Source organism: Capricornis sumatraensis, chromosome 19 (assembly GCF_032405125.1).
Source record: "Capricornis sumatraensis isolate serow.1 chromosome 19, serow.2, whole genome shotgun sequence".
NCBI lineage: Eukaryota > Metazoa > Chordata > Mammalia > Artiodactyla > Bovidae > Capricornis > Capricornis sumatraensis.
Genome location: NC_091087.1, coordinates 2,475,419 through 2,501,212, shown reverse-complemented (window position 1 = coordinate 2,501,212; position 25,794 = coordinate 2,475,419).

The window sequence follows — 25,794 nt, the reverse complement described above, 5'->3', positions numbered from 1 at the left end:
GTGCTTCCTCTCGAGTGGAGACGGGTATGGCGGTGAACTTCTTGAGTTGCAGCAGGATGTGAAAGACCCTTTCGAAGTTCCAGAGGTTAGGTGTCATTAGTCTCCATAGGCCTCATCGGAAATAGGCCTCATCTCGCCTGGAAGGGAGAACTTCCTGGATTTTCTCGAGTTGCGGCAGGTGTTCTCGAGTTACGACGGGGACCTCAGGGACCCGCCCTGGTGGCCTCAGGAGAGGCCAGTCCCCATGCGAGTTGCTAGGGGGCCTCTCGGGATTCCTCTCCCGTAGATACCGGGGCCAAAAACCTTGTGTGGAGTCAGGGCCGGAACCGAGGATTCCTCTCAGGGGCTGACATGGATCTTTGGGTACTTGTGGAGTCTCCCCAGGGGAGTCAGGCCTCGTCTCGAGTGGGGTCATGCACGTGCGCTTTCCTTCCAGGCTGTAGCAGCAATGTCACGCTTCCCGTGGCGTGGATCAAAGGATCTGTGTTTTTCCCTCGAGGCTTTCGCTCGAGGCTTTCCCACAGGGCTGTCCCACGTGCCACGGTGGTGTGAGTCGATCCTCGGCATGAAAGATGAGCCAGTGCAGGGCAAAGAGGTTCCTCTGGAATGGACTGAGACATCTGGGGGACTCTTGGAATGATGGTACGACCATGGAGTTCCTCTCGCCTTTCCTGTTGAGAGTGCCTCCTCTTGAGATGCGACGGGAACGCCGGGAATTCTTTCCCGTTGAAAGCAGGGAAAGGATCCCTCATCTCGAGCTACGAGGGGGAAACTGGGCTCCTCTGGATGTGGGCGGGACCATCGTGCTTCCTCTCGAGTGGAGACGGGTATGGCGGTGAACTTCTTGAGTTGCAGCAAGGATGTGAAAGACCCTTTCGAAGTTCCAGAGGTTAGGTGTCATTAGTCTCCAGAGGCCTCATCGGAAATAGGCCTCATCTCGCCTGGAAGGGAGAACTTCCTGGATTTTCTCGAGTTGCGGCAGGTGTTCTCGAGTTACGACGGGGACCTCAGGGACCCGCCCTGGTGGCCTCAGGAGAGGCCAGTCCCCATGCGAGTTGCTAGGGGGCCTCTCGGGATTCCTCTCCCGTAGATACCGGGGCCAAAAACCTTGTGTGGAGTCAGGGCCGGAACCGAAGATTCCTCTCAGGGGCTGACATGGATCTTTGGGTACTTGTGGAGTCTCCCCAGGGGAGTCAGGCCTTGTCTCGAGTGGGGGCATGCACGTGCGCTTTCCTTCCAGGCTGTAGCAGCAATGTCACGCTTCCCGTGGCCTGGATCAAAGGATCTGTGGTTTTCCCTCGAGGCTTTCCCTCGAGGCTTTCCCACAGGGCTGTCCCACGTGCCACCGTGGTGTGAGTCGATCCTCGGCGTGAAAGATGAGCCAGTGCAGGGCAAAGAGGTTCCTCTGGAATGGACTGAGACATCTGGGGGACTCTTGGAATGGTGGTACGACCATGGAGTTCCTCTCGCCTTTCCTGTTGAGAGTGCCTCCTCTTGAGATGCGACGGGAACGCCGGGAATTCTTTCCCGTTGAAAGCAGGGAAAGGATCCCTCATCTCGAGCTCCGAGGGGGAAACGGGGCTCCTCTGGATGTGGGCGGGACCATCGTGCTTCCTCTCGAGTGGAGACGGTATGGCGGTGAACTTCTTGAGTTGCAGCAAGGGTGTGAAAGACCCTTTCGAAGTTCCAGAGGTTAGGTGTCATTAGTCTCCAGACGCCTCATCGGAAATAGGCCTCATCTCGCCTGGAAGGGAGAACTTCCTGGATTTTCTCGAGTTGCGGCAGGTGTTCTCGAGTTACGACGGGGACCTCAGGGACCCGCCCTGGTGGCCTCAGGAGAGGCCAGTCCCCATGCGAGTTGCTAGGGGGCCTCTCGGGATTCCTCTCCCGTAGATACCGGGGCCAAAAACCTTGTGTGGAGTCAGGGCCGGAACCAAGGATTCCTCTCAGGGGCTGACATGGATCTTTGGGTACTTCTGGAGTCTCCCCAGGGGAGTCAGGCCTCGTCTCGAGTGGGGGCATGCACGTGCGCTTTCCTTCCAGGCTGTAGCACCAATGTCACTCTTCCCGTAGCGTGAATCAAAGGATCTGTGGTTTTCCCTCGAGGCTTTCCCTCGAGGCTTTCCCACAGGGCTGTCCCACGTGCCACCGTGGTGTGAGTCGATCCTCGGCGTGAAAGATCAACCAGTGCAGGGCAAAGAGGTTCCTCTGGAATGGACTGAGACATCTGGGGGACTCTTGGAATGGTGGTACGACCATGGAGTTCCTCTCGCCTTTCCTGTTGAGAGTGCCTCCTCTTGAGATGCGACGGGAACGCCGGGAATTCTTTCCCGTTGAAAGCAGGGAAAGGATCCCTCATCTCGAGCTACGAGGGGGAAACTGGGCTACTCTGGATGTGGGCGGGACGATCGTGCTTCCTCTCGAGTGGACACGGGCATGGCGCTGAACTTCTTGAGTTGCAGCAATGGTGTGAAATACCCTTTCGAAATTCCAGAGGTTAGGTGTCATTCGTCTCCAAACGCCTCATCGGAAATAGCCCTCATCTCGCCTGGAAGGGAGAACTTCCTGGATTTTCTCGAGTTGCGGCAGGTGTTCTCGAGTTACGACGGGGACCTCAGGGACCCGCCCTGGTGGCCTCAGGAGAGGCCAGTCCCCATGCGAGTTACTAGGGGGCCTCTCGGGATTCCTCTCCGGTCGATACCGGGGCAAAAAACCTTGTGTGGAGTCAGGGCCGGAACCGAGGATTCCTCTCAGGGGCTGACATGGATCTTTGGGTACTTCTGGAGTCTCCCCAGGGGAGTCAGGCCTCGTCTCGAGTGGGGGCATGCACGTGCGCTTTCCTTCCAGGCTGTAGCAGCAATGTCACGCTTCCCGTAGCGTGGATCAAAGGATCTGTGGTTTTCCCTCGAGGCTTTCGCTCGAGGCTTTCCCACAGGGCTGTCCCACGTGCCACGGTGGTGTGAGTCGATCCTCGGCGTGAAAGATGAGCCAGTGCAGGGCAAAGAGGTTCCTCTGGAATGGACTGAGACATCTGGGGGACTCTTGGAATGATGGTACGACCATGGAGTTCCTCTCGCCTTTCCTGTTGAGAGTGCCTCCTCTTGAGATGCGACGGGAACGCCGGGAATTCTTTCCCGTTGAAAGCAGGGAAAGGATCCCTCATCTCGAGCTACGAGGGGGAAACTGGGCTCCTCTGGATGTGGGCGGGACCATCGTGCTTCCTCTCGAGTGGAGACGGGTATGGCGGTGAACTTCTTGAGTTGCAGCAAGGATGTGAAAGACCCTTTCGAAGTTCCAGAGGTTAGGTGTCATTAGTCTCCAGAGGCCTCATCGGAAATAGGCCTCATCTCGCCTGGAAGGGAGAACTTCCTGGATTTTCTCGAGTTGCGGCAGGTGTTCTCGAGTTACGACGGGGACATCAGGGACCCGCCCTGGTGGCCTCAGGAGAGGCCAGTCCCCATGCGAGTTGCTAGGGGGCCTCTCGGGATTCCTCTCCCGTAGATACCGGGGCCAAAAACCTTGTGTGGAGTCAGGGCCGGAACCGAGGATTCCTCTCAGGGGCTGACATGGATCTTTGGGTACTTGTGGAGTCTCCCCAGGGGAGTCAGGCCTCGTCTCGAGTGGGGGCATGCACGTGCGCTTTCCTTCCAGGCTGTAGCAGTAATGTCACGCTTCCCGTGGCGTGGATCAAAGGATCTGTGGTTTTCCCTCGAGGCTTTCCCTCGAGGCTTTCCCACAGGGCTGTCCCACGTGCCACCGTTGTGTGTGTCGATCATCGGCGTGAAAGATGAGCCAGTGCAAGGCAAGGAGGATCCTCTGGAATGGACTGAGACATCTGGGGGACTCTTGGAATGGTGGTACGACCATGGAGTTCCTCTCGCCTTTCCTGTTGAGAGTGCCTCCTCTTGAGATGCGACGGGAACGCCGGGAATTCTTTCCCGTTGAAAGCAGGGAAAGGATCCCTCATCTCGAGCTCCGAGGGGGAAACGGGGCTCCTCTGGATGTGGGCGGGACCATCGTGCATCCTCTCGAGTGGAGACGGTATGGCGGTGAACTTCTTGAGTTGCAGCAAGGGTGTGAAAGACCCTTTCGAAGTTCCAGAGGTTAGGTGTCATTAGTCTCCAGACGCCTCATCGGAAATAGGCCTCATCTCGCCTGGAAGGGAGAACTTCCTGGATTTTCTCGAGTTGCGGCAGGTGTTCTCGAGTTACGACGGGGACCTCAGGGACCCGCCCTGGTGGCCTCAGGAGAGGCCAGTCCCCATGCGAGTTGCTAGGGGGCTCTCGGGATTCCTCTCCCGTCGATACCGGGGCCAAAAACCTTGTGGGGAGTCAGGGCCGGAACCGAGGATTCCTCTCAGGGGCTGACATGGATCTTTGGGTACTTGTGGAGACTCCCCAGCGGAGTCAGGCCTCGTCTCGTGTGGGGGCATGCACGTGCGCTTTCCTTCCAGGCTGTAGCAGCAATGTCACGCTTCCCGTCGCGTGGATCAAAGGATCTGTGGTTTTCCCTCGAGGCTTTCCCACAGGGCTGTCCCACGTGCCACCGTGGTGTGAGTCGATCCTCGGCGTGAAAGATGAGCCAGTGCAGGGCAAAGAGGTTCCTCTGGAAAGGACTGAGACATCTGGGGGACTCTTGGAATGGTGGTACGACCATGGAGTTCCTCTCGCCTTTCCTGTTGAGAGTTCCTCCTCTTGAGATGCGACGGGAACGCCGGGAATTCTTTCCCGTTGAAAGCAGGGAAAGGATCCCTCATCTCGAGCTACGAGGGGGAAACGGGGCTCCTATGGATGTGGGCGGGAGCATCGTGCTTCCTCTCGAGTGGAGACGGGTATGGCTGTGAACTTCTTGAGTTGCAGCATGGGTGTGAAAGACCCTTTTGAAGTCCCAGAGATTAGCTGTCATTAGACTCCAGACGCCTCATCGGAAATAGGCCTCATCTCGCCTGGAACGGAGAACTTCCTGGATTTTCTCGAGTTGCGGCAGGTGTTCTCGAGTTACGACGGGGACGTCAGGGACAAGCCCTGGTGGCCTCAGGAAACTCCAGTCCCCATGCGAGTTGCTAGGGGGCCTCTCGGGATTCCTCTCCCGTCGATACCGGGGCCAAAAACCTTGTGTGGAGTCAGGGCCGGAACGGAGGATTCCTGTAAGGGGCTGACATGGATCTTTGGGTCTTTCTGGAGTCTCCCCAGGGGAGTCAGGCCTCGTCTCGAGTGGGGGCATGCACGTGCGCTTTCCTTCCAGGCTGTAGCAGCAATATCACGCTTCCCGTCGCGTGGATCAAAGGATCTGTGGTTTTCCCTCTAGGCTTTCCCTCGAGGCTTTTTCACAGGGCTGTCCCACGTGCCACCGTGGTGTGAGTCGATCTTCGGTATGAAAGATGAGCCAGTGCAGGGCAAAGAGGTTCCTCTGGAATGGACTGAAACATCTGGGGGACTCTTGGAATGGTGGTACGACCATGGAGTTCCTCTCGTCTTTCCTGTTGAGACTGCCTCCTCTTGAGATGCGACGGGAACGCCGAAAATACTTTCCCGTTGATAGCAGGGAAAGGATCCTTCATCTCGAGCTACGAGGGGCAAACGGGGCTCCTCTGGATGTGGGCGGGACCATCATGTTTCCTCTCGAGTGGAGACGGTTATGGCGGTGAACTTCTTGAGTTGCAGCAAGGGTGTGAAAGACTCTTTCGAAGTTCCAGAGGTTCCGTGTCATTAGTCTCCAGACGCCTCATCGGAAATAGGCCTCATCTCGCCTGGAAGGGAGAACTTCCTGAAGTTTCTCGAGTTGCGGCAGGTGTTCTCGAGTTACGACGGGGACCTCAGGGACCCGCTCTGGTGGCCTCAGAAAAGGCCAGTACCCATGCGAGTTGCTCGGGGGCCTCTCAGGATTCCTCTCCTGTCGATACCGGGGCCAAAAAACTTCTGTGGAGTCAGAGCCGGAACCGAGGATTCCTCTCAGGGGCTGACATGGATCTTTGGGTACTTCTGGAGTCTCCACAGGGGAGTCAGGCCTTGTCTCGAGTGGGGGCATGCACGTGCGCTTTCCTTCCAGGCTGTAGCAGCAATGTCTCGGTTCCCGTCGCGTGGATCAAAGGATCTGTGGTTTTCCCTCGAGGCTTTCCCACAAGGCTGTTCCACGTGCCACCGTGGTGTGAGTCGATTCTCGGCGTGAAAGATGAGACAGTGCAGGGCAAAGAGGTTCCTCTGGATTGGACTGAGACATCTGGGGGACTCTTGGAATGGTGGTACGACCATGGAGTTCCTCTCGCCTTTCCTGTTGAGAGTGCCTCCTCTTGAGATGCGACGGGAACGCCGGGAATTCTTTCCCGTTGAAAACAGGGAAAGGATCCCTCATCTCGAGCTACGAGGGGGAAACTGGGCTCCTCTGGATGTGGGCGGGACCATCGTGCTTCCTCTCGAGTGGAGACGGGTATGGCGGTGAAATTCTTGAGTTGCAGCAAGGGTGTGAAAGACCCTTTCGAAGTTCCAGAGGTTAGTTGTCATTAGTCTCCAGACGCCTCATCGGAAATAGGCCTCACTTCGCCTGGAAAGGAGAACTTCCTGGATTTTCTCGAGTTGCGGCAGGTGTTCTCGATTTACGACGGGGACCTCAGGGACCCGCCCTGGTGGTCTCAGGTACGACCAGTCCCCATGCTAGTTGCTAGGGGGCCTCTCGGGATTCCTCTCCCGTCGATACCGGGGCCAAAAACCTTGTGGGGAGTCAGGGCCGGAACCGAGGATTCCTCTCAGGGGCTGACATGGATCTTTGGGTACTTGTGGAGACTCCCCAGCGGAGTCAGGCCTCGTCTCGAGTGGGGACAGGTATGTGCGCTTTCCTTCCAGGCTGTAGCAGCAATGTCACGCTTCCCGTCGCGTGGATCAAAGGATCTGTGGTTTTCCCTCGAGGCTTTCCTTCGAGGCTTTCCTACAGGGCTGTCCCACGTGCCACCGTGGTGTGAGTCGATCCTCGGCGTGAAAGATGAGCCAGTGCAGGGCAAAGAGGCTCCTCTGGAATGGACTGAGACATCTGGGGGACTCTTGGAATGGTGGTACGACCTTGGAGTTCCTCTCGCCTTTCCTGTTGAGAGTGCCTCCTCTTGAGATGCGACGGGAACGCCGGGAATTCTTTCCCGTTGAAAGCAGGGAAAGGATCCCTCATCTCGAGCTACGAGGGGGAAACGGGGCTCCTCTGGATGTGGGCGGGACCATCGTGCTTCCTCTCGAGTGGAGACGGGTACGGCGGTGAACTTATTGAGTTGCAGCAAGGGTGTGAAAGACCCTTTCGAAGTTCCAGAGGTTAGGTGTCATTTGTCTCCAGAGGCCTCATCGGAAATAGGCCTCATCTCGCCTGGAAGGGAGAACTTCCTGGATTTTCTCGAGTTGCGGCAGGTGTTCTCGAGTTACGACGGGGACCTCAGGGACCCGCCCTGTTGGCCTCAGGAGAGGCCAGTCCCCATGCGAGTTGCTAGGGGGCCTCTCGGGATTCCTCTCCCGTCGATACCGGGGCCAAAAACCTTGTGTGGAGTCAGGGCCGGAACCGAGGATTCCTCTCAGGGGCTGACATGGATCTTTGGGTACTTCTGGAGTCTCCCCAGGGGAGTCAGGCCTCGTCTCGAGTGGGGGCATGCACGTGCGCTTTCCTTCCAGGCTGTAGCAGCAATGTCACGCTTCCCGTCGCGTGGATCAAAGGATCTGTGGTTTTCCCTCGAGGCTTTCCCTCGAGGCTTTCCCACAGGGCTGTCCCACATGCAACCGTGGTGTGAGTCGATCCTCGGCGTGAAAGATGAGCCAGTGCAGGGCAAAGAGGCTCCTCTGGAATGGACTGAGACATCTGGGGGACTCTTGGAATGGTGGTACGACCAGGGAGTTCCTCTCGCCTTTCCTGTTGAGAGTGCCTCCTCTTGAGATGCGACGGGAACGCCGGGAATTCTTTCCCGTTGAAAGCAGGGAATGGATCCCTCATCTCGAGCTCCAAGGGGGAAACGGGTCTCCTCTGGATGTGGGCGGGACCATCGTGCTTCCTCTCGAGTGGAGACGGGTATGGCGGTGATCTTCTTGAGTTGCAGCAAGGGTGTGAAAGACCCTTTCGAAGTTCCAGAGTTTAGGTGTCATTAGTCTCCAGACGCCTCATCGGAAATAGGCCTCATCTCGCCTGGAAGGGAGAACTTCCTGGATTTTCTCGAGTTGCGGCAGGTGTTCTCGAGTTACGACGGGGACCTCAGGGACCCGCCCTGGTGGCCTCAGGAGAGGCCAGTCCCCATGCGAGTTGCTAGGGGGCCTCTCGGGATTCCTCTCCCGTCGATACCAGGGCCAAAAACCTTGTGTGGAGTCAGGGCCGGAACCGAGGATTCCTCTCAGGGGCTGACATGGATCTTTGGGTACTTCTGGAGTCTCCCCAGGGGAGTCAGGCCTCGTCTCGAGTGGGGGCATGCACGTGCGCTTTCCTTCCAGGCTGTAGCAGCAATGTCACTCTTCCCGTCGCGTGGATCAAAGGATCTGTGGTTTACCCTCGAGGCTTTCCCACAGGGCTGTCCCACGTGCCACCGTGGTGTGAGTCGATCCTCGGCGTGAAAGATGAGCCAGTGCAGGGCAAAGAGGTTCCTCTGGAATGGACTGAGAAATCTCGGGGACTCTTGGAATGGTGGTACGACCATGGAGTTCCTCTCGTCTTTCCTGTTGAGAGTGCCTCCTCTTGAGATGCGACGGGAACGCCGAAAATACTTTCCCGTTGATAGCAGGGAAAGGATCCCTCATCTCGAGCTACGAGGGGTAAACGGGGCTCCTCTGGATGTGGGCGGGACGATCATGTTTCCTCTCGAGTGGAGACGGATATGGTGGTGAACTTCTTGAGTTGCAGCAAGGGTGTGAAAGACCCTTTCGAAGTTCCAGAGGTTCCGTGTCATTAGTCTCCAGACGCCTTATCGGAAATAAGCCTCATCTCGCCTGGAAGGGAGAACTTCCTGGATTTTCTCGAGTTGCGGCAGGTGTTCTCGAGTTACGACGGGGACGTGAGGGACAAGCCCTGGTGGCCTCAGGAAACTCCAGTCCCCATACGAGTTGCTATGGTGCCTCTCGGGATTCCTCTCCAGTCGATACCGGGGCCTAAAACCTTGTGTGGAGTCAGGGCCGGAACGGAGGATTCCTCTAAGGGGCTGACATGGAACTTTGGGTCTTTCTGGAGTCTCCCCAGGGGAGTCAGGCCTCGTCTCGAGTGGGGGCATGCACGTGCGCTTTCCTTCCAGGCTGTAGCAGCAATGTCACGCTTCCCGTCGCGTGGATCAAAGGATCTGTGGTTTTCCCTCTAGGCTTTCCCTCGAGGCTATCCCACAGGGCTGTCCCACGTGCCACCGTGGTGTGAGTCGATCTTCGGCATGAAAGATGAGTCAGTGCAGGGCAAAGAGGTTCCTCTGGAATGGACTGAAACATCTGGGGGAGTCTTGGAATGGTGGTACGACCATGGAGTTCCTCTCGTCTTTCCTGTTGAGAGTGCCTCCTCTTGAGATGCGACGGGAACGCCGAAAATACTTTCCCGTTGATAGCAGGGAAAGGATCCCTCATCTCGAGCTACGAGGGGCAAACGGGGCTCCTCTGGATGTTGGCGGGACCATCATGTTTCCTCTCGAGTGGAGACGGATATGGCGGTGAACTTCTTGAGTTGCAGCAAGGGAGTGAAAGACCCTTTCGAAGTTCCAGAGGTTCCGTGTCATTAGTCCCCAGACGCCTCATCGGAAATAGGCCTCATCTCGCCTGGAAGGGAGAACTTCCTGAAGTTTCTCGAGTTGCGGCAGGTGTTCTCGAGTTACGACGGGGACCTCAGGGACCCGCCCTGGTGGCCTCAGGAAAGGCCAATCCCCATGCGAGTTGCACGGGGGCCTCTCAGGATTCCTCTCCTGTCGATTCCGGGGCCAAAAAACTTGTGTGGAGACAGGGCCGGAACCGAGGATTCCTCTCAGGGGCTGACATGGATCTTTGGGTACTTGTGGAGTCTCCCCAGGGGAGTCAGGCCTCGTCTCGAGTGGGGGCATGCACGTGCGCTTTCCTTCCAGGCTGTAGCAGCAATGTCTCGGTTCCCGTCGCGTGGATCAAAGGATCTGTGGTTTTCCCTCGAGGCTTTCCCACAGGGCTGTCCCACGTGCCACCGTGGTGTGATTCGATTCTCGGCGTGAAAGATGAGACAGTGCAGGGCAAGGAGGTTCCTCTGGATTGGACTGAGACATCTGGGGGACTCTTGGAATGGTGGTACGACCATGGAGTTCCTCTCGGCTTTCCTGTTGAGAGTGCCTCCTCTTGAGATGCGACGGGAACGCCGGGAATTCTTTCCCGTTGAAAGCAGGGAAAGGATCCCTCATCTCGAGCTACGAGGGGGAAACGGGGCTCCTCTGGATGTGGGCGGGACCATCGTGCTTCGTCTCGAGTGGAGACGGGTATGGCGGTGAAATTCTTGAGTTGCAGCAAGGGTGTGAAAGACCCTTTCCAAGTTCCAGAGGTTAGGTGTCATTAGTCTCCAGACGCCTCATCGGAAATAGGCCTCATTTCGCCTGGAAAGCAGAACTTCCTGGATTTTCTCTAGTTGCGTCAGGTGTTCTCGATTTACGACGGGGACCTCAGGGACCCGTCCTGGTGGCCTCAGGTACGGCCAGTCCCCATGCTAGTTGCTAGGGGGCCTCTCGGGATTCCTCTCCCGTCGATACCGGGGCCAAAAACCTTGTGTGGAGTCAGGGCCGGAATTGAGGATTCCTCTCAGGGGCTGACATGGATCTTTGGGTACTTCTGGAGTCTCCCCAGGGGAGTCAGGACTCGTCTCGAGTGGGGGCATGCACGTGCGCTTTCCTTCCAGGCTGTAGCAGCAATGTCATGCTTCCCGTCGCGTGGATCAAAGGATCTGTGGTTTTCCCTCGAGGCTTTCCCTCGAGGCTTTCCCACAGGGCTGTCCCACGTGCCACCATGGTGTGAGTCGATCCTCGGCGTGAAAGATGAGCCAGTGCAGGGCAAAGAGTTTCCTCTGGAATGGACTGAGAAATCTCGGGGACTCTTGGAATGGTGATACGACCATGGAGTTCCTCTCATCTTTCCTGTTGAGAGTGCCTCCTCTTGAGATGCGACGGGAACGCCGGGAATTCTTTCCCGTTGATAGCAGGGAAAGAATCCCTCATCTCGAGCTACGAGGGGGAAACGGGGCTCCTCTGGATGTGGGCGGGACCATCGTGTTTCCTCTCGAGTGGAGACGGGTATGGCGGTGAACTTCTTGAGTTGCAGCAAGGGTGTGAAAGACCCTTTCGAAGTTCCAGAGGTTCGGTGTCATTAGTCTCCAGACGCCTCATCGGAAATAGGCCTCATCTCGCCTGGAAGGGAGAACTTCCTGGATTTTCTCTAGTTGCGGCAGGTGTTCTCGAGTTACGACGGGGACCTCAGGGACCCGCCCTGGTGTCCTCAGGAAAGGCCAGTCCCCATGCGAGTTGCTCGGGGGCCTCTCGGGATTCCTCTCCCGTCGATACCGGGGCCAAAATCCTTCTGTGGAGTCAGGGCCGGAACCGAGGATTTCTCTCAGGGGCTGACATGTGTCTTTGGGTACTTCTGGAGTCTCCCCAGGGGGGTCAGGCCTCGTCTCGAGTGGGGGCATGCACGTGCGCCTTCCTTCCAGGCTGTAGCAGCAATGTCACGCTTCCCGTCGCGTGGATCAAAGGATCTGTGGTTTTCCCTCGAGGCTTTCCCTCGAGGCTTTCCCACAGGGCTGTCTCACGTGCCACCGTTGTGTTAGTCGATCCTCGGCGTGAAAGATGAGCCAGTGCAGGGCAAACAGGTTCCTCTGGAATGGACTGAGACATCTGGGGGACTCTTGGAATGGTGGTACGACCATGGAGTTCCTCTCGCCTTTCCTGTTGAGAGTGCCTCCTCTTGAGATGCGACGGGAATGCCGGGAATTCTTTCCCGTTGAAAGCAGGGAAAGGATCCCTCATCTCGAGCTACGAGGGGGAAACGGGGCTCCTCTGGATGTGGGCGGGACCATCGTGCTTCCTTTCGAGTGGAGACGGGTATGGCGGTGAAATTCTTGAGTTGCAGCAAGGGTGTGAAAGACCCTTTCGAAGTTCCAGAGATTAGGTGTCATTAGTCTCCAGACGCCTCATCGGAAATAGGCCTCATTTCGCCTGGAAAGGAGAACTTCCTGGATTTTCTCGAGTTGCGGCAGGTGTTCTCGATTTACAACTGGGACCTCAGGGACCCGCCCTGGTGGCCTCAGGAACGGCCAGTCCACATGCTAGTTGCTATGGGGCCTCTCGGGATTCCTCTCCCGTCGATACCGGGGCCAAAAACCTTGTGTGGAGTCAGGGCCGGAACCGAAGATTCCTCTCAGGGATTGACATGGATCTTTGGGTAATTCTGGAGTCTCCCCAGGGGAGTCAGGACTCGTCTCGAGTGGGGGCATGCAAGTGCGCTTTCCTTCCAGGCTGTAGCAGCAATGTCATGCTTCCCGTCGCGTGGATCAAAGGATCTGTGGTTTTCCCTCGAGGCTTTCCCTCGAGGCTTTCCACAGGGCTGTCCCACGTGCCACCATGGTGTGAGTCGATCCTCGGCGTGACAGATGAGCCAGTGCAGGGAAAAGAGTTTCCTCTGGAATGGACTGAGAAATCTCGGGGACTCTTGGAATGGTGGTACGACCATGGAGTTCCTCTCATCTTTCCTGTTGAGAGTGCCTCCTCTTGAGATGCGACGGGAACGCCGGGAATTCTTTCCCGTTGATAGCAGGGAAAGGATCCCTCATCTCGAGCTACGAGGGGGAAACGGGGCTCCTCTGGATGTGGGCGGGACCATCGTGTTTCCTCTCGAGTGGAGACGAGTATGGCGGTGAACTTCTTGAGTTGCAGCTAGGGTGTGAAAGACCCTTTCGAAGTTCCAGAGGTTCGGTGTCATTAGTCTCCAGACGCCTCATCGGAAATAGGCCTCATCTCGCCTGGAAGGGAGAACTTCCTGGATTTTCTCGAGTTGCGGCAGGTGTTCTCGAGTTACGACGGGGACCTCAGGGACCCGCCCTGGTGTCCTCAGGAAAGGCCAGTCCCCATGCGAGTTGCTCGGGGGCCTCTCGGGATTCCTCTCCCGGCGATACCGGGGCCAAAATCCTTCTGTGGAGTCAGGGCCGGAACCGAGGATTCCTCTCAGGGGCTGACATGGGTCTTTGGGTACTTCTGGAGTCTCCCCAGGGGGGTCAGGCCTCGTCTCGAGTGGGGGCATGCACGTGCGCCTTCATTCCAGGCTGTAGCAGCAACGTCACGCTTCCCGTCGCGTGGATCAAAGGATCTGTGGTTTTCCCTCGAGGCTTTCCCTCGAGGGTTTCCCACAGGGCTGTCCCACGTGCCACGGTGGTGTGAGTCGATCCTCGGCGTGAAAGATGAGCCAGTGCAGGGCAAAGAGTCTCCTCTGGAATGGACTGAGACATCTGGGGGACTCTTGGAATGGTGGTACGACCATGGAGTTCCTCTCGCCTTTCCTGTTGAGAGTGCCTCCTCTTGAGATGCGACGGGAACGCCGGGAATTCTTTCCCGTTGAAAGCAGGGAAAGGATCCCTCATCTCGAGCTACGAGGGGGAAACGGGGCTCCTCAGGATGTGGGCGGGACCATCGTGCTTCCTCTCGAGTGGAGACGGGTACGGCGGTGAACTTCTTGAGTTGCAGCAAGGGTGTGAAAGACCCTTTCGAAGTTCCAGAGGTTAGGTGTCATTTGTCTCCAGAGGCCTCATCGGAAATAGGCCTCATCTCGCCTGGAAGGGAGAACTTCCTGGATTTTCTCGAGTTGCGGCAGGTGTTCTCGAGTTACGACGGGGACCTCAGGGACCCGCACTGGTGGCCTCAGGAGAGGCCAGTCCCCATGCGAGTTGCTAGGGGGCCTCTCGGGATTCCTCTCCCGTCGATACCGGGGCCAAAAACCTTGTGTGGAGTCAGGGCCGGAACCGAGGATTCCTCTCAGGGGCTGCCATGGATCTTTGGGTACTTCTGGAGTCTCCCCAGGGGAGTCAGGCCTCGTCTCGAGTGGGGGCATGCACGTGCGCTTTCCTTCCAGGCTGTAGCAGCAATGTCACGCTTCCCGTCGCGTGGATCAAAGGATCTGTGGTTTTCCCTCGAGGCTTTCCCTCGAGGCTTTCCCACAGAGCTCTCCCACGTGCCACCGTGGTGTGAGTCGATCCTCGGCGTGAAAGATGAGCCAGTGCAGGGCAAAGAGGTTCCTCTGGAAAGGACTGAGACATCTGGGGGACTCTTGGAATGGTGGTACGACCATGGAGTTCCTCTCGCCTTTCCTGTTGAGAGTGCCTCCTCTTGAGATGCGACGGGAAGGCCGGGAATTCTTTCCCGTTGAAAGCAGGGAAAGGATCCCTCATCTCGAGCTACGAGGGGGAAACCGGGCTCCTCGGGATGTGGGCGGGACCATCGTGCTTCCTCTCGAGTGGAGACGGGTATGGCGGTGAACTTCTTGAGTTGCAGCAAGGGTGTGAAAGACCCTTTCGAAGTTCCAGAGGTTAGGTGTCATTAGTCTCCAGACGCCTCATCGGAAATAGGCCTCATCTCGCCTGGAAGGGAGAACTTCCTGGATTTTCTCGAGTTGCGGCAGGTGTTCTCGAGTTACGACGGGGACCTCAGGGACCCGCCCTGGTGGCCTCAGGAGACGCCAGTCCCCATGCGAGTTGCTAGGGGGCCTCTCGGGATTCCTCTCCCGTCGATACCGGGGCCAAAAACCTTGTGTGGAGTCAGGGCCGGAACCGAGGATTCCTCCCAGGGGCTGATATGGATCTTTGTGTACATCTGGAGTCTCGCCAGGGGAGACAGGCCTCGTCTCGAGTCGGGGCATGCACGTGCACTTTCCTTCCAGGCTGTAGCAGCAATGTCACGCTTCCCGTCGCGTGGATCAAAGGATCTGTGGTTTTCCCTCGAGGCTTTCCCTCGAGGCTTTCCCACAGGGCTGTCCCACGTGCCACCGTGGTGTCAGTCGATCCTCGGCGTGAAAGATGAGCCAGTGCAGGGCAAAGAGGTTCCTCTGGAATGGACTGAGACATCTGGGGGACTCTTGGAATGGTGGTACGACCATGGAGTTCCTCTCGCCTTTCCTGCTGAGAGTGCCTCCTCTTGAGATGCGATGGGAACGCCGGGAATTCTTTCCCGTTGAAAGCAGGGAAAGGATCCCTCATCTCGAGCTACGAGGGGGAAACGGTGCTCCTCTGGATGTGGGCGGGACCATCGTGCTTCCTCTTGAGTGGACACGGGTATGGCGGTGAACTTCTTGAGTTGCAGCAAGGGTGTGAAAGACCCTTTCGAAGTTCCAGAATTTAGGTGTCATTAGTCTCCAGACGCCTCACCGGAAATAGGCCTCATCTCGCCTGGAAGGGAGAACTTCCTGGATTTCTTGAGTTGCGGCAGGTGTTCTCGAGTTACGACGGGGACCACAGGGACCCGCCCTGGTGGCCTCAGGAGAGGCCAGTCCCCATGCGAGTTGCTAGGGGGCCTCTCGGGATTCCTCTCCCGTCGATACCGGGCCCAAAAACATTTTTTGGGGTCAGGGCCGGAACCGAGGATTCCTCTCAGGGGCTGACATGGATCTTTGGGTACTTCTGGAGTGTCCCCAAGGGAGTCAGGCCTCGTCTCGAGTCGGGGCATGCACGTGCGCTTTCCTTCCAGGCTGTAGCAGCAATGTCACGCTTCCTGTCGCGTGGATCAAAGGATCTGTGGTTTTCCCTCGAGGCTTTCCCTCGAGGCTTTCCCACAGGGCTGTCCCACGTGCCACCGTGGTGTGAGTCGATCCTCGGCGTGTAAGATGAGCCAGTGCAGGGCAAAGAGGTTCCTCTGGAATGGACTGAGACATCTGGGGGACTCTTGGAATGGTGGTACGACCATGGAGTTCCTCTCGCCTTTCCTGTTGAGAGTGCCTCCTCTTGAGATGCGACGGGAACGCAGGGAATTCTTTCCCGTTGAAAGCAGGGAAAGGATCCCTCATCTCGAGCTACGAGGGGGAAACGGGGCTCCTTTGGATGTGGTCGGGACCATCGTGCTTACTCTCGAGTGGAGACGGGTATGGTGGTGAACTTCTTGAGTTGCAGCAAGGGTGTGAAAGACCCTTTCGAAGTTCCAGAGGTTAGGTGTCATTAGTCTCCAGACGCCTCATCGGAAATAGGCCTCATCTCGCCTGGAAGGGAGAACTTCCTGGATTTTCTCGAGTTGCGGCAGGTGTTCTCGAGTTACGACGGCGACCTCAGGGACCGGCCCTGGTGGCCTCAGGAGAGGCCAGTCCCCATGCGAGTTGCTAGGGGGCCTCTCGGGATTCCTCTCCCGTCGATACCGGGGCCAAAAACCTTGTGTGGAGTCAGGGCCGGAACCGAGGATTCCTCTCAGGGGCTGATATGGATCTTTGGATACTTCTGGAGTCTCGCCAGGGGAGTCAGGCCTCGTTTCGTGAGGGGGCATGCACGTGCACTTTCCTTCCAGGCTGTAGCAGCAATGTCACGCTTCCCGTCGCGTGGATCAAAGGATCTGTGGTTTTCCCTCGAGGCTTTCCCTCGAGGCTATCCCACAGGGCTGTCCCACGTGCCACCGTGGTGTGAGTCGATCCTCGGCATGAAAGATGAGCCAGTGCAGGGCAAAGAGGTTCCTCTGGAATGGACTGAGACATCTGGGGGACTCTTGGAATGGTGGTACGACCATGGAGTTCCTCTCGCCTTTCCTGTTGAGAGTGCCTCCTCTTGAGATGCGACGGGAACGCCGGGAATTCTTTCCCGTTGAAAGCAGGGAAAGGATCCCTCATCTCGAGCTACGAGGGGGAAACGGGGATCCTCTGGATGTGGGCGGGACCATCGTGCTTCCTCTCGAGTGGAGACGGGTATGGCGGTGAACTTCTTGAGTCGCAGCAAGGGTGTGAAAGACCCTTTCGAAGTTCCAGAGGTTAGGTGTCATTAGTCTCCAGACGCCTCATCGGAAATAGGCGTCATCTCGCCTGGAAGGGAGAACTTCCTGGATTTTCTCGAGTTGCGGCAGGTGCTCTCGAGTTACGACGAGGACCTCAGGGACACGCCCTGGTGGCCTCAGGAGAGGCCAGTCCCCATGCGAGTTGCTAGGGGGCCTCTCGGGATTCCTCTCCCGTCGATACCGGGGCCAAAAACCTTGTGTGGAGTCAGGGCCGGAACCGAGGATTCCTCTCAGGGGCTGACATGGATCTTTGGGTACGTCTGGAGTCTCCCCAGTGGAGTCAGGCCTCGTCTCGAATGGGGGCATGCACGTGCGCTTTCCTTCCAGGCTGTAGCAGCAATGTCACGCTTCCCGTCGCGTGGATCAAAGGATCTGTGGTTTTCCCTCGAGGCTTTCCCTCGAGGCTTTCCCACAGGGCTGTCCCACGTGCCACCGTGGTGTGAGTCGATCCTCGGCATGAAAGATGAGCCAGTGCAGGGCAAAGAGGTTCCTCTGGAATGGACTGAGACATCTGGGGGACTCTTGGAATGGTGGTACGACCATGGAGTTCCTCTCCCCTTTCCTGTTGAGAGTTCCTCCTCTTGAGATGCGACGGGAACGCCGGGAATTCTTTCCCGTTGAAAGCAGGGAAAGGATCCCTCATCTCGAGCTACGAGGGGGAAACGGGGCTCCTTTGGATGTGGGCGGGACCATCGTGCTTCCTCTCGAGTGGAGACGGGTATGGTGGTGAACTTCTTGAGTTGCAGCAAGGATGTGAAAGACCCTTTCGAAGTTCCAGAGGTTAGGTGTCATTAGTCTCCAGACGCCTCATCGGAAATAGGCCTCATCTCGCCTGGAAGGGAGAACTTCCTGGATTTTCTCGAGTTGCGGCAGGTGTTCTCGAGTTACGACGGGGACCTCAGGGACCGGCCCTGGTGGCCTCAGGAGAGGCCAGTCCCCATGCGAGTTGCTAGGGGGCCTCTCGGGATTCCTCTCCCGTCGATACCGGGGCCAAAAACCTTGTGTGGAGTCAGGGCCGGAACCGAGGATTCCTCTCAGGGGCTGATATGGATCTTTGGATACTTCTGGAGTCTCGCCAGGGGAGACAGGCCTCGTTTCGTGAGGGGGCATGCACGTGCACTTTCCTTCCAGGCTGTAGCAGCAATGTCACGCTTCCCGTCGCGTGGATCAAAGGATCTGTGGTTTTCCCTCGAGGCTTTGCCTCGAGGCTTTCCCACAGGGCTGTCCCACGTGCCACCGTGGTGTGAGTCGATCCTCGGCGTGAAAGATGAGCCAGTGCAGGGCAAAGAGGTTCCTCTGGAATGGACTGAGACATCTGGGGGACTCTTGGAATGGTGGTACGACCATGGAGTTCCTCTCGCCTTTCCTGTTGAGAGTGCCTCCTCTTGAGATGCGACTGGAAAGCCGGGAATTCTTTCCCGTTGAAACCAGGGAAAGGATCCCTCATCTCGAGCTACGAGGGGGAAACGGGGCTCTTCTGGATGTGGGCGGGACCATCGTGCTTCCTCTTGAGTGGAGACGGGTATGGCGGTGAACTTCTTGAGTTGCAGCAAGGGTGTGAAAGACCCTTTCGAAGTTCCAGAGGTTTGGTGTCATTAGTCTCCAGAGGCCTCATCGGAAATAGCCCTCATCTCGCCTGGAAGGGAGAACTTCCTGGATTTTCTCGAGTTGAGGCAGGTGTTCTCGAGTTACGACGGGGACCTCAGGGACCCGCCCTGGTGGCCTCAGGAGAGGCCAGTCCCCATGCGAGTTGCTAGGGGGCCTCTCGGGATTCCTCTCCCGTCGATACCGGGGCCAAAAACCTTGTGTGGAGTCAGGGCCGGAACCGAGGATTCCTCTCAGGGGCTGACATGGATCTTTGGGTACTTCTGGAGTCTCCCCAGTGGAGTCAGGCCTCGTCTCGAGTGGGGGCATGCACGTGCGCTTTCCTTCCAGGCTGTAGCAGCAATGTCACGCTTCCCGTCGCGTGGATCAAAGGATCTGTGGTTTTCCCTCGAGGCTTTCCGTCGAGGCTTTCCCACAGGGCTGTCCCACGTGCCACCGTGGTGTGAGTCGATCCTCGGCGTGAAAGATGAGCCAGTGCAGGGCAAAGAGGTTCCTCTGGAATGGACTGAGACATCTGGGGGACTCTTGGAATGGTGGTACGACCATGGAGTTCCTCTCGCATTTCCTGTTGAGAGTGCCTCCTCTTGAGATGCGACGGGAACGCAGGGAATTCTTTCCCGTTGAAAGCAGGGAAAGGATCCCTCATCTCGAGCTACGAGGGGGAAACGGGGCTCCTCTGGATGTGGTCGGGACCATCGTGCTTCCTCTCGAGTGGAGACGGGTATGGTGGTGAACTTCTTGAGTTGCAGCAAGGGTGTGAAAGACCCTTTCGAAGTTCCAGAGGTTAGGTGTCATTAGTCTCCAGACGCCTCATCGGAAATAGGCCTCATCTCGCCTGGAAGGGAGAACTTCCTGGATTTTCTCGAGTTGCGGCAGGTGTTCTCGAGTTACGACGGGGACCTCAGGGACCGGCCCTGGTGGCCTCAGGAGAGGCCAGTCCCCATGCGAGTTGCTAGGGGGCCTCTCGGGATTCCTCTTCCGTCGATAGCGGGGCCAAAAACCTTGTGTGGAGTCAGGGCCGGAACCGAGGATTCCTCTCAGGGGCTGATATGTATCTTTGGATACTTCTGGAGTCTCGCCAGGGGAGACAGGCCTCGTTTCGTGAGGGGGCATGCACGTGCACTTTCCTTCCAGGCTTTAGCAGCAATGTCACGCTTCCAGTGGCGTGGATCAAAGGATCTGTGGTTTTCCCTCGAGGCTTTCCCTCGAGGCTTTCCCACAGGGCTGTCCCACGTGCCACCGTGGTGTGAGTTGATCCTCGGCGTGAAAGATGAGCAAGTGCAGGGCAAAGAGGTTCCTCTGGAATGGACTGAGACATCTGGGGGACTCTTGGAATGGTGGTACGATCATGGAGTTCCTCTCGCCTTTCCGGTTGAGAGTGCCTCCTCTTGAGATGCGACGGGAACGCCGGGAATTCTTTCCCGTTGAAAGCAGGGAAAGGTTCCCTCATCTCGAGCTACGAGGGGGAAACGGGGATCCTATGGATGTGGGCGGGACCATCGTGCTTCCTCTCGAGTGGAGACGGGTATGGCGGTGAACTTCTTGAGTCGCAGCAAGGGTGTGAAAGACCCTTTCGAAGTTCCAGAGGTTAGGTGTCATTAGTCTCCAGACGCCTCATCGGAAATAGGCCTCATCTCGCCTGGAAGGGAGAACTTCCTGGATTTTCTCGAGTTGCGGCAGGTGCTCTCGAGTTACGACGAGGACCTCAGCGACCCGCCCTGGTGGCCTCAGGAGAGGCCAGTCCCCATGCGAGTTGCTAGGGGGCCTCTCGGGATTCCTCTCCCGTCGATACCGGGGCCAAAAAGCTTGTGTGGAGTCAGGGCCGGAACCGAGGATTCCTCTCAGGGGCTGACATGGATCTTTGGGTACTTCTGGAGTCTCCCCAGGGGAGTCAGGCCTCGTCTCGAGTGGGGGCATGCACGTGCGCTTTCCTTCCATGCTGTAGCAGCAATGTCACGCTTCACGTCGCGTGGATCAAAGGATCTGTGGTTTTCCCTCGAGGCTTTCCCACAGGGCTGTCCCACGTGCCACCATGGTGTGAGTCGATCCTCGGCGTGAAAGATCAGCCAGTGCAGGGCAAAGAGGTTCCTCTGGAATGGACTGAGACATCTGGGGGACTCTTGGAATGGTGGTACGACCATGGAGTTCCTCTCGCCTTTCCTGTTGAGAGTGCCTCCTCTTGAGATGCGACGGGAACGCCGGGAATTCTTTCCCGTTGAAACCAGGGAAAGGATCCCTCATCTCGAGCTACGAGGGGGAAACGGGGCTCCTCTGGATGTGGGCGGGACGATCGTGCTTCCTCTCGAGTGGACACGGGTATGGCGCTGAACTTCTTGAGTTGCAGCAAGGGTGTGAAAGACCCTTTCGAAGTTCCAGAGGTTAGGTGTCATTCGTCTCCAAAGGCCTCATCGGAAATAGGCCTCATCTCGCCTGGAAGGGAGAACTTCCTGGATATTCTCGAGTTGCGGCAGGTGTTCTCGAGTTACGCCGGGGACCTCAGGGACCCGCCCTGGTGGCCTCAGGAGAGGCCAGTCCCCATGCGAGTTGCTAGGGGGCCTCTCGGGATTCCTCTCCCATCGATACTGGCGCAAAAACCTTGTGTGGAGTCAGGGCCGGAACCGAGGATTCCTCTCAGGGGCTGACATGGATCTTTGGGTACTTCTGGAGTCTCCCCAGGGGAGTCAGGCCTCGTCTCGAGTGGGGGCATGCACGTGCGCTTTCCTTCCAGGCTGTAGCAGCAATGTCACGCTTCCCGTCGCGTGGATCAAAGGATCTGTGGTTTTCCCTCGAGGCTTTCCCTCGAGGCTTTCCCACAGGGCTGTCCCACGTTCCACCGTGGTGTGAGTCGATCCTCGGCGTGAAAGATGAGCCAGTGCAGGGCAAAGAGGCTCCTCTGTAATGGACTGAGACATCTGGGGGACTCTTGGAATGGTGGTACGACCATGGAGTTCCTCTCGCCTTTCCTGTTGAGAGTGCCTCCTCTTGAGATGCGACGGGAACGCCGGGAATTCTTTCCCGTTGAAAGCAGGGAAAGGATCCCTCATCTCGAGCTACGAGGGGGAAACGGGGCTCCTCTGGATGTGGGCGGGACCATCGTGCTTTCTCTCGAGTGGAGACGGGTATGGCGGTGAACTTCTTGAGTTGCAGCAAGGGTGTGAAAGACCCTTTCGAAGTTCCAGAGGTTAGGTGTCATTTGTCTCCAGAGGCCTCATCGGAAATAGGCCTCATCTCGCCTGGAAGGGAGAACTTCCTGGATTTTCTCGAGTTGCGGCAGGTGTTCTCGAGTTACGACGGGAACCTCAGGGACCCGCCCTGGTGGCCTCCGGAGAGGCCAGTCCCCATGCGAGTTGCTAGGGGCCCTCTCGAGATTCCTCTCCCGTCGATACCGGGGCCAAAAACCTTGTGTGGAGTCAGGGCCGGAACCGAGGATTCCTCTCAGGGGCTGACATGGATCTTTGGGTACTTCTGGAGTCTCCCCAGGGGAGTCAGGCCTCGTCTCGAGTGGGGGCATGCACGTTCGCTTTCCTTCCAGGCTGTAGCAGCAATGTCACGCTTCCCGTCGCGTGGATCAAAGGATCTGTGGTTTTCCCTCGAGGCTTTCCGTCGAGGCTTTCCCACAGGGCTGTCCCACGTGCCACCGTGGTGTGAGTCGATCCTCGGCGTGAAAGATGAGCCAGTGCAGGGCAAAGAGGCTCCTCTGGAATGGACTGAGACATCTGGGGGACTCTTGGAATGGTGGTACGACCATGGAGTTCCTCTCGCCTTTCCTGTTGAGAGTGCCTCCTCTTGAGATGCGACGGGAACGCCGGGAATTCTTTCCCGTTGAAAGGAGGGAATGGATCCCTCATCTCGAGCTCCGAGGGGGAAACGGGGCTCCTCTGGATGTGGGCGGGACCATCGTGCTTCCTCTCGAGTGGAGACGGGTATGGCGGTGAACTTCTTGAGTTGCAGCAAGGGTGTGAAAGACCCTTTCGAAGTTCCAGAGTTTAGGTGTCATTAGTCTCCAGACGCCTCATCGGAAATAGGCCTCATCTCGCCTGGAAGGGAGAACTTCCTGGATTTTCTCGAGTTGCGGCAGGTGTTCTCGAGTTACGACGGGACCTCAGGGACCCGCCCTGGTGGCCTCAGGAGAGGCCAGTCCCCATGCGAGTTGCTAGGGGGCCTCTCGGGATTCCTCTCCGGTCGATACCGGGGCAAAAAACCTTGTGTGGAGTCAGGGCCGGAACCGAGGATTCCTCTCAGGGGCTGACATGGATCTTTGGGTACTTGTGGAGTCTCCCCAGGGGAGTCAGGCCTCGTCTCGAGTGGGGGCATGCACGTGCGCTTTCCTTCCAGGCTGTAGCAGCAATGTCACGCTTCCCGTGGCGTGGATCAAAGGATCTGTGGTTTTCCCTCGAAGCTTTCGCTCGAGGCTTTCCCACAGGGCTGTCCCACGTGCCACGGTGGTGTGAGTCGATCCTCGGCGTGAAAGATGAGCCAGTGCAGGGCAAAGAGGTTCCTCTGGAATGGACTGAGACATCTGGGGGACTCTTGGAATGATGGTACGACCATGGAGTTCCTCTCGCCTTTCCTGTTGAGAGTGCCTCCTCTTGAGATGCGACGGGAACGCCGGGAATTCTTTCCCGTTGAAAGCAGGGAAAGGATCCCTCATCTCGAGCTACGAGGGGGAAACTGGGCTCCTCTGGATGTGGGCGGGACCATCGTGCTTCCTCTCGAGTGGAGACGGGTATGGCGGTGAACTTCTTGGGTTGCAGCAAGGATGTGAAAGACCCTTTCGAAGTTCCAGAGGTTAGGTGTCATTAGTCTCCAGAGGCCTCATCGGAAATAGGCCTCATCTCGCCTGGAAGGGAGAACTTCCTGGATTTTCTCGAGTTGCGGCAGGTGTTCTCGAGTTACGACGGGGACCTCAGGGACCCGCCCTGGTGGCCTCAGGAGAGGCCAGTCCCCATGCGAGTTGCTAGGGGGCCTCTCGCGATTCCTCTCCCGTAGATACCGGGGCCAAAAACCTTGTGTGGAGTCAGGGCCGGAACCGAGGATTCCTCTCAGGGGCTGACATGGATCTTTGGGTACTTGTGGAGTCTCCCCAGGGGAGTCAGGCCTCGTCTCGAGTGGGGGCATGCACGTGCGCTTTCCTTCCAGGCTGTAGCAGCAATGTCACGCTTCCCGTGGCCTGGATCAAAGGATCTGTGGTTTTCCCTCGAGGCTTTCCCTCGAGGCTTTCCCACAGGGCTGTCCCACGTGCCACCGTGGTGTGAGTCGATCCTCGGCGTGAAAGATGAGCCAGTGCAGGGCAAAGAGGTTCCTCTGGAATGGACTGAGACATCTGGGGGACTCTTGGAATGGTGGTACGACCATGGAGTTCCTCTCGCCTTTCCTGTTGAGAGTGCCTCCTCTTGAGATGCGACGGGAACGCCGGGAATTCTTTCCCGTTGAAAGCAGGGAAAGGATCCCTCATCTCGAGCTCCGAGGGGGAAACGGGGCTCCTCTGGATGTGGGCGGGACCATCGTGCTTCCTCTCGAGTGGAGACGGGTACGGCGGTGAACTTCTTGAGTTGCAGCAAGGGTGTGAAAGACCCTTTCGAAGTTCCAGAGGTTAGGTGTCATTTGTCTCCAGAGGCCTCATCGGAAATAGGCCTCATCTCGCCTGGAAGGGAGAACTTCCTGGATTTTCTCGAGTTGCGGCAGGTGTTCTCGAGTTACGACGGGAACCTCAGGGACCCGCCCTGGTGGCCTCCGGAGAGGCCAGTCCCCATGCGAGTTGCTAGGGGCCCTCTCGAGATTCCTCTCCCGTCGATACCGGGGCCAAAAACCTTGTGTGGAGTCAGGGCCGGAACCGAGGATTCCTCTCAGGGGCTGACATGGATCTTTGGGTACTTCTGGAGTCTCCCCAGGGGAGTCAGGCCTCGTCTCGAGTGGGGGCATGCACGTTCGCTTTCCTTCCAGGCTGTAGCAGCAATGTCACGCTTCCCGTCGCGTGGATCAAAGGATCTGTGGTTTTCCCTCGAGGCTTTCCGTCGAGGCTTTCCCACAGGGCTGTCCCACGTGCCACCGTGGTGTGAGTCGATCCTCGGCGTGAAAGATGAGCCAGTGCAGGGCAAAGAGGCTCCTCTGGAATGGACGGAGACATCTGGGGGACTCTTGGAATGGTGGTACGACCATGGAGTTCCTCTCGCCTTTCCTGTTGAGAGTGCCTCCTCTTGAGATGCGACGGGAACGCCGGGAATTCTTTCCCGTTGAAAGCAGGGAATGGATCCCTCATCTCGAGCTCCGAGGGGGAAACGGGGCTCCTCTGGATGTGGGCGGGACCATCGTGCTTCCTCTCGAGTGGAGACGGGTATGGCGGTGAACTTCTTGAGTTGCAGCAAGGGTGTGAAAGACCCTTTCGAAGTTCCAGAGTTTAGGTGTCATTAGTCTCCAGACGCCTCATCGGAAATAGGCCTCATCTCGCCTGGAAGGGAGAACTTCCTGGATTTTCTCGAGTTGCGGCAGGTGTTCTAGAGTTACGACGGGACCTCAGGGACCCGACCTGGTGGCCTCAGGAGAGGCCAGTCCCCATGCGAGTTGCTAGGGGGCCTCTCGGGATTCCTCTCCGGTCGATACCGGGGCAAAAAACCTTGTGTGGAGTCAGGGCCGGAACCGAGGATTCCTCTCAGGGGCTGACATGGATCTTTGGGTACTTGTGGAGACTCCCCAGGGGAGTCAGGCCTCGTCTCGAGTGGGGGCATGCACGTGCGCTTTCCTTCCAGGCTGTAGCAGCAATGTCACGCTTCCCGTCGCGTGGATCAAAGGATCTGTGGTTTTCCCTCGAGGCTTTCCCTCGAGGCTTTCCCACAGGGCTGTCCCACGTGCCACCGTGGTGTGAGTCGATCCTCGGCGTGAAAGATGAGCCAGTGCAGGGCAAAGAGGCTCCTCTGGAATGGACTGAGACATCTGGGGGACTCTTGGAATGGTGGTACGACCATGGAGTTCCTCTCGCCTTTCCTGTTGAGAGTGCCTCCTCTTGAGATGCGACGGGAACGCCGGGAATTCTTTCCCGTTGAAAGCAGGGAAAGGATCCCTCATCTCGAGCTACGAGGGGGAAACTGGGCTCCTCTGGATGTGGGCGGGACCATCGTGCTTCCTCTCGAGTGGAGACGGGTATGGCGGTGAACTTCTTGAGTTGCAGCAGGATGTGAAAGACCCTTTCGAAGTTCCAGAGGTTAGGTGTCATTAGTCTCCATAGGCCTCATCGGAAATAGGCCTCATCTCGCCTG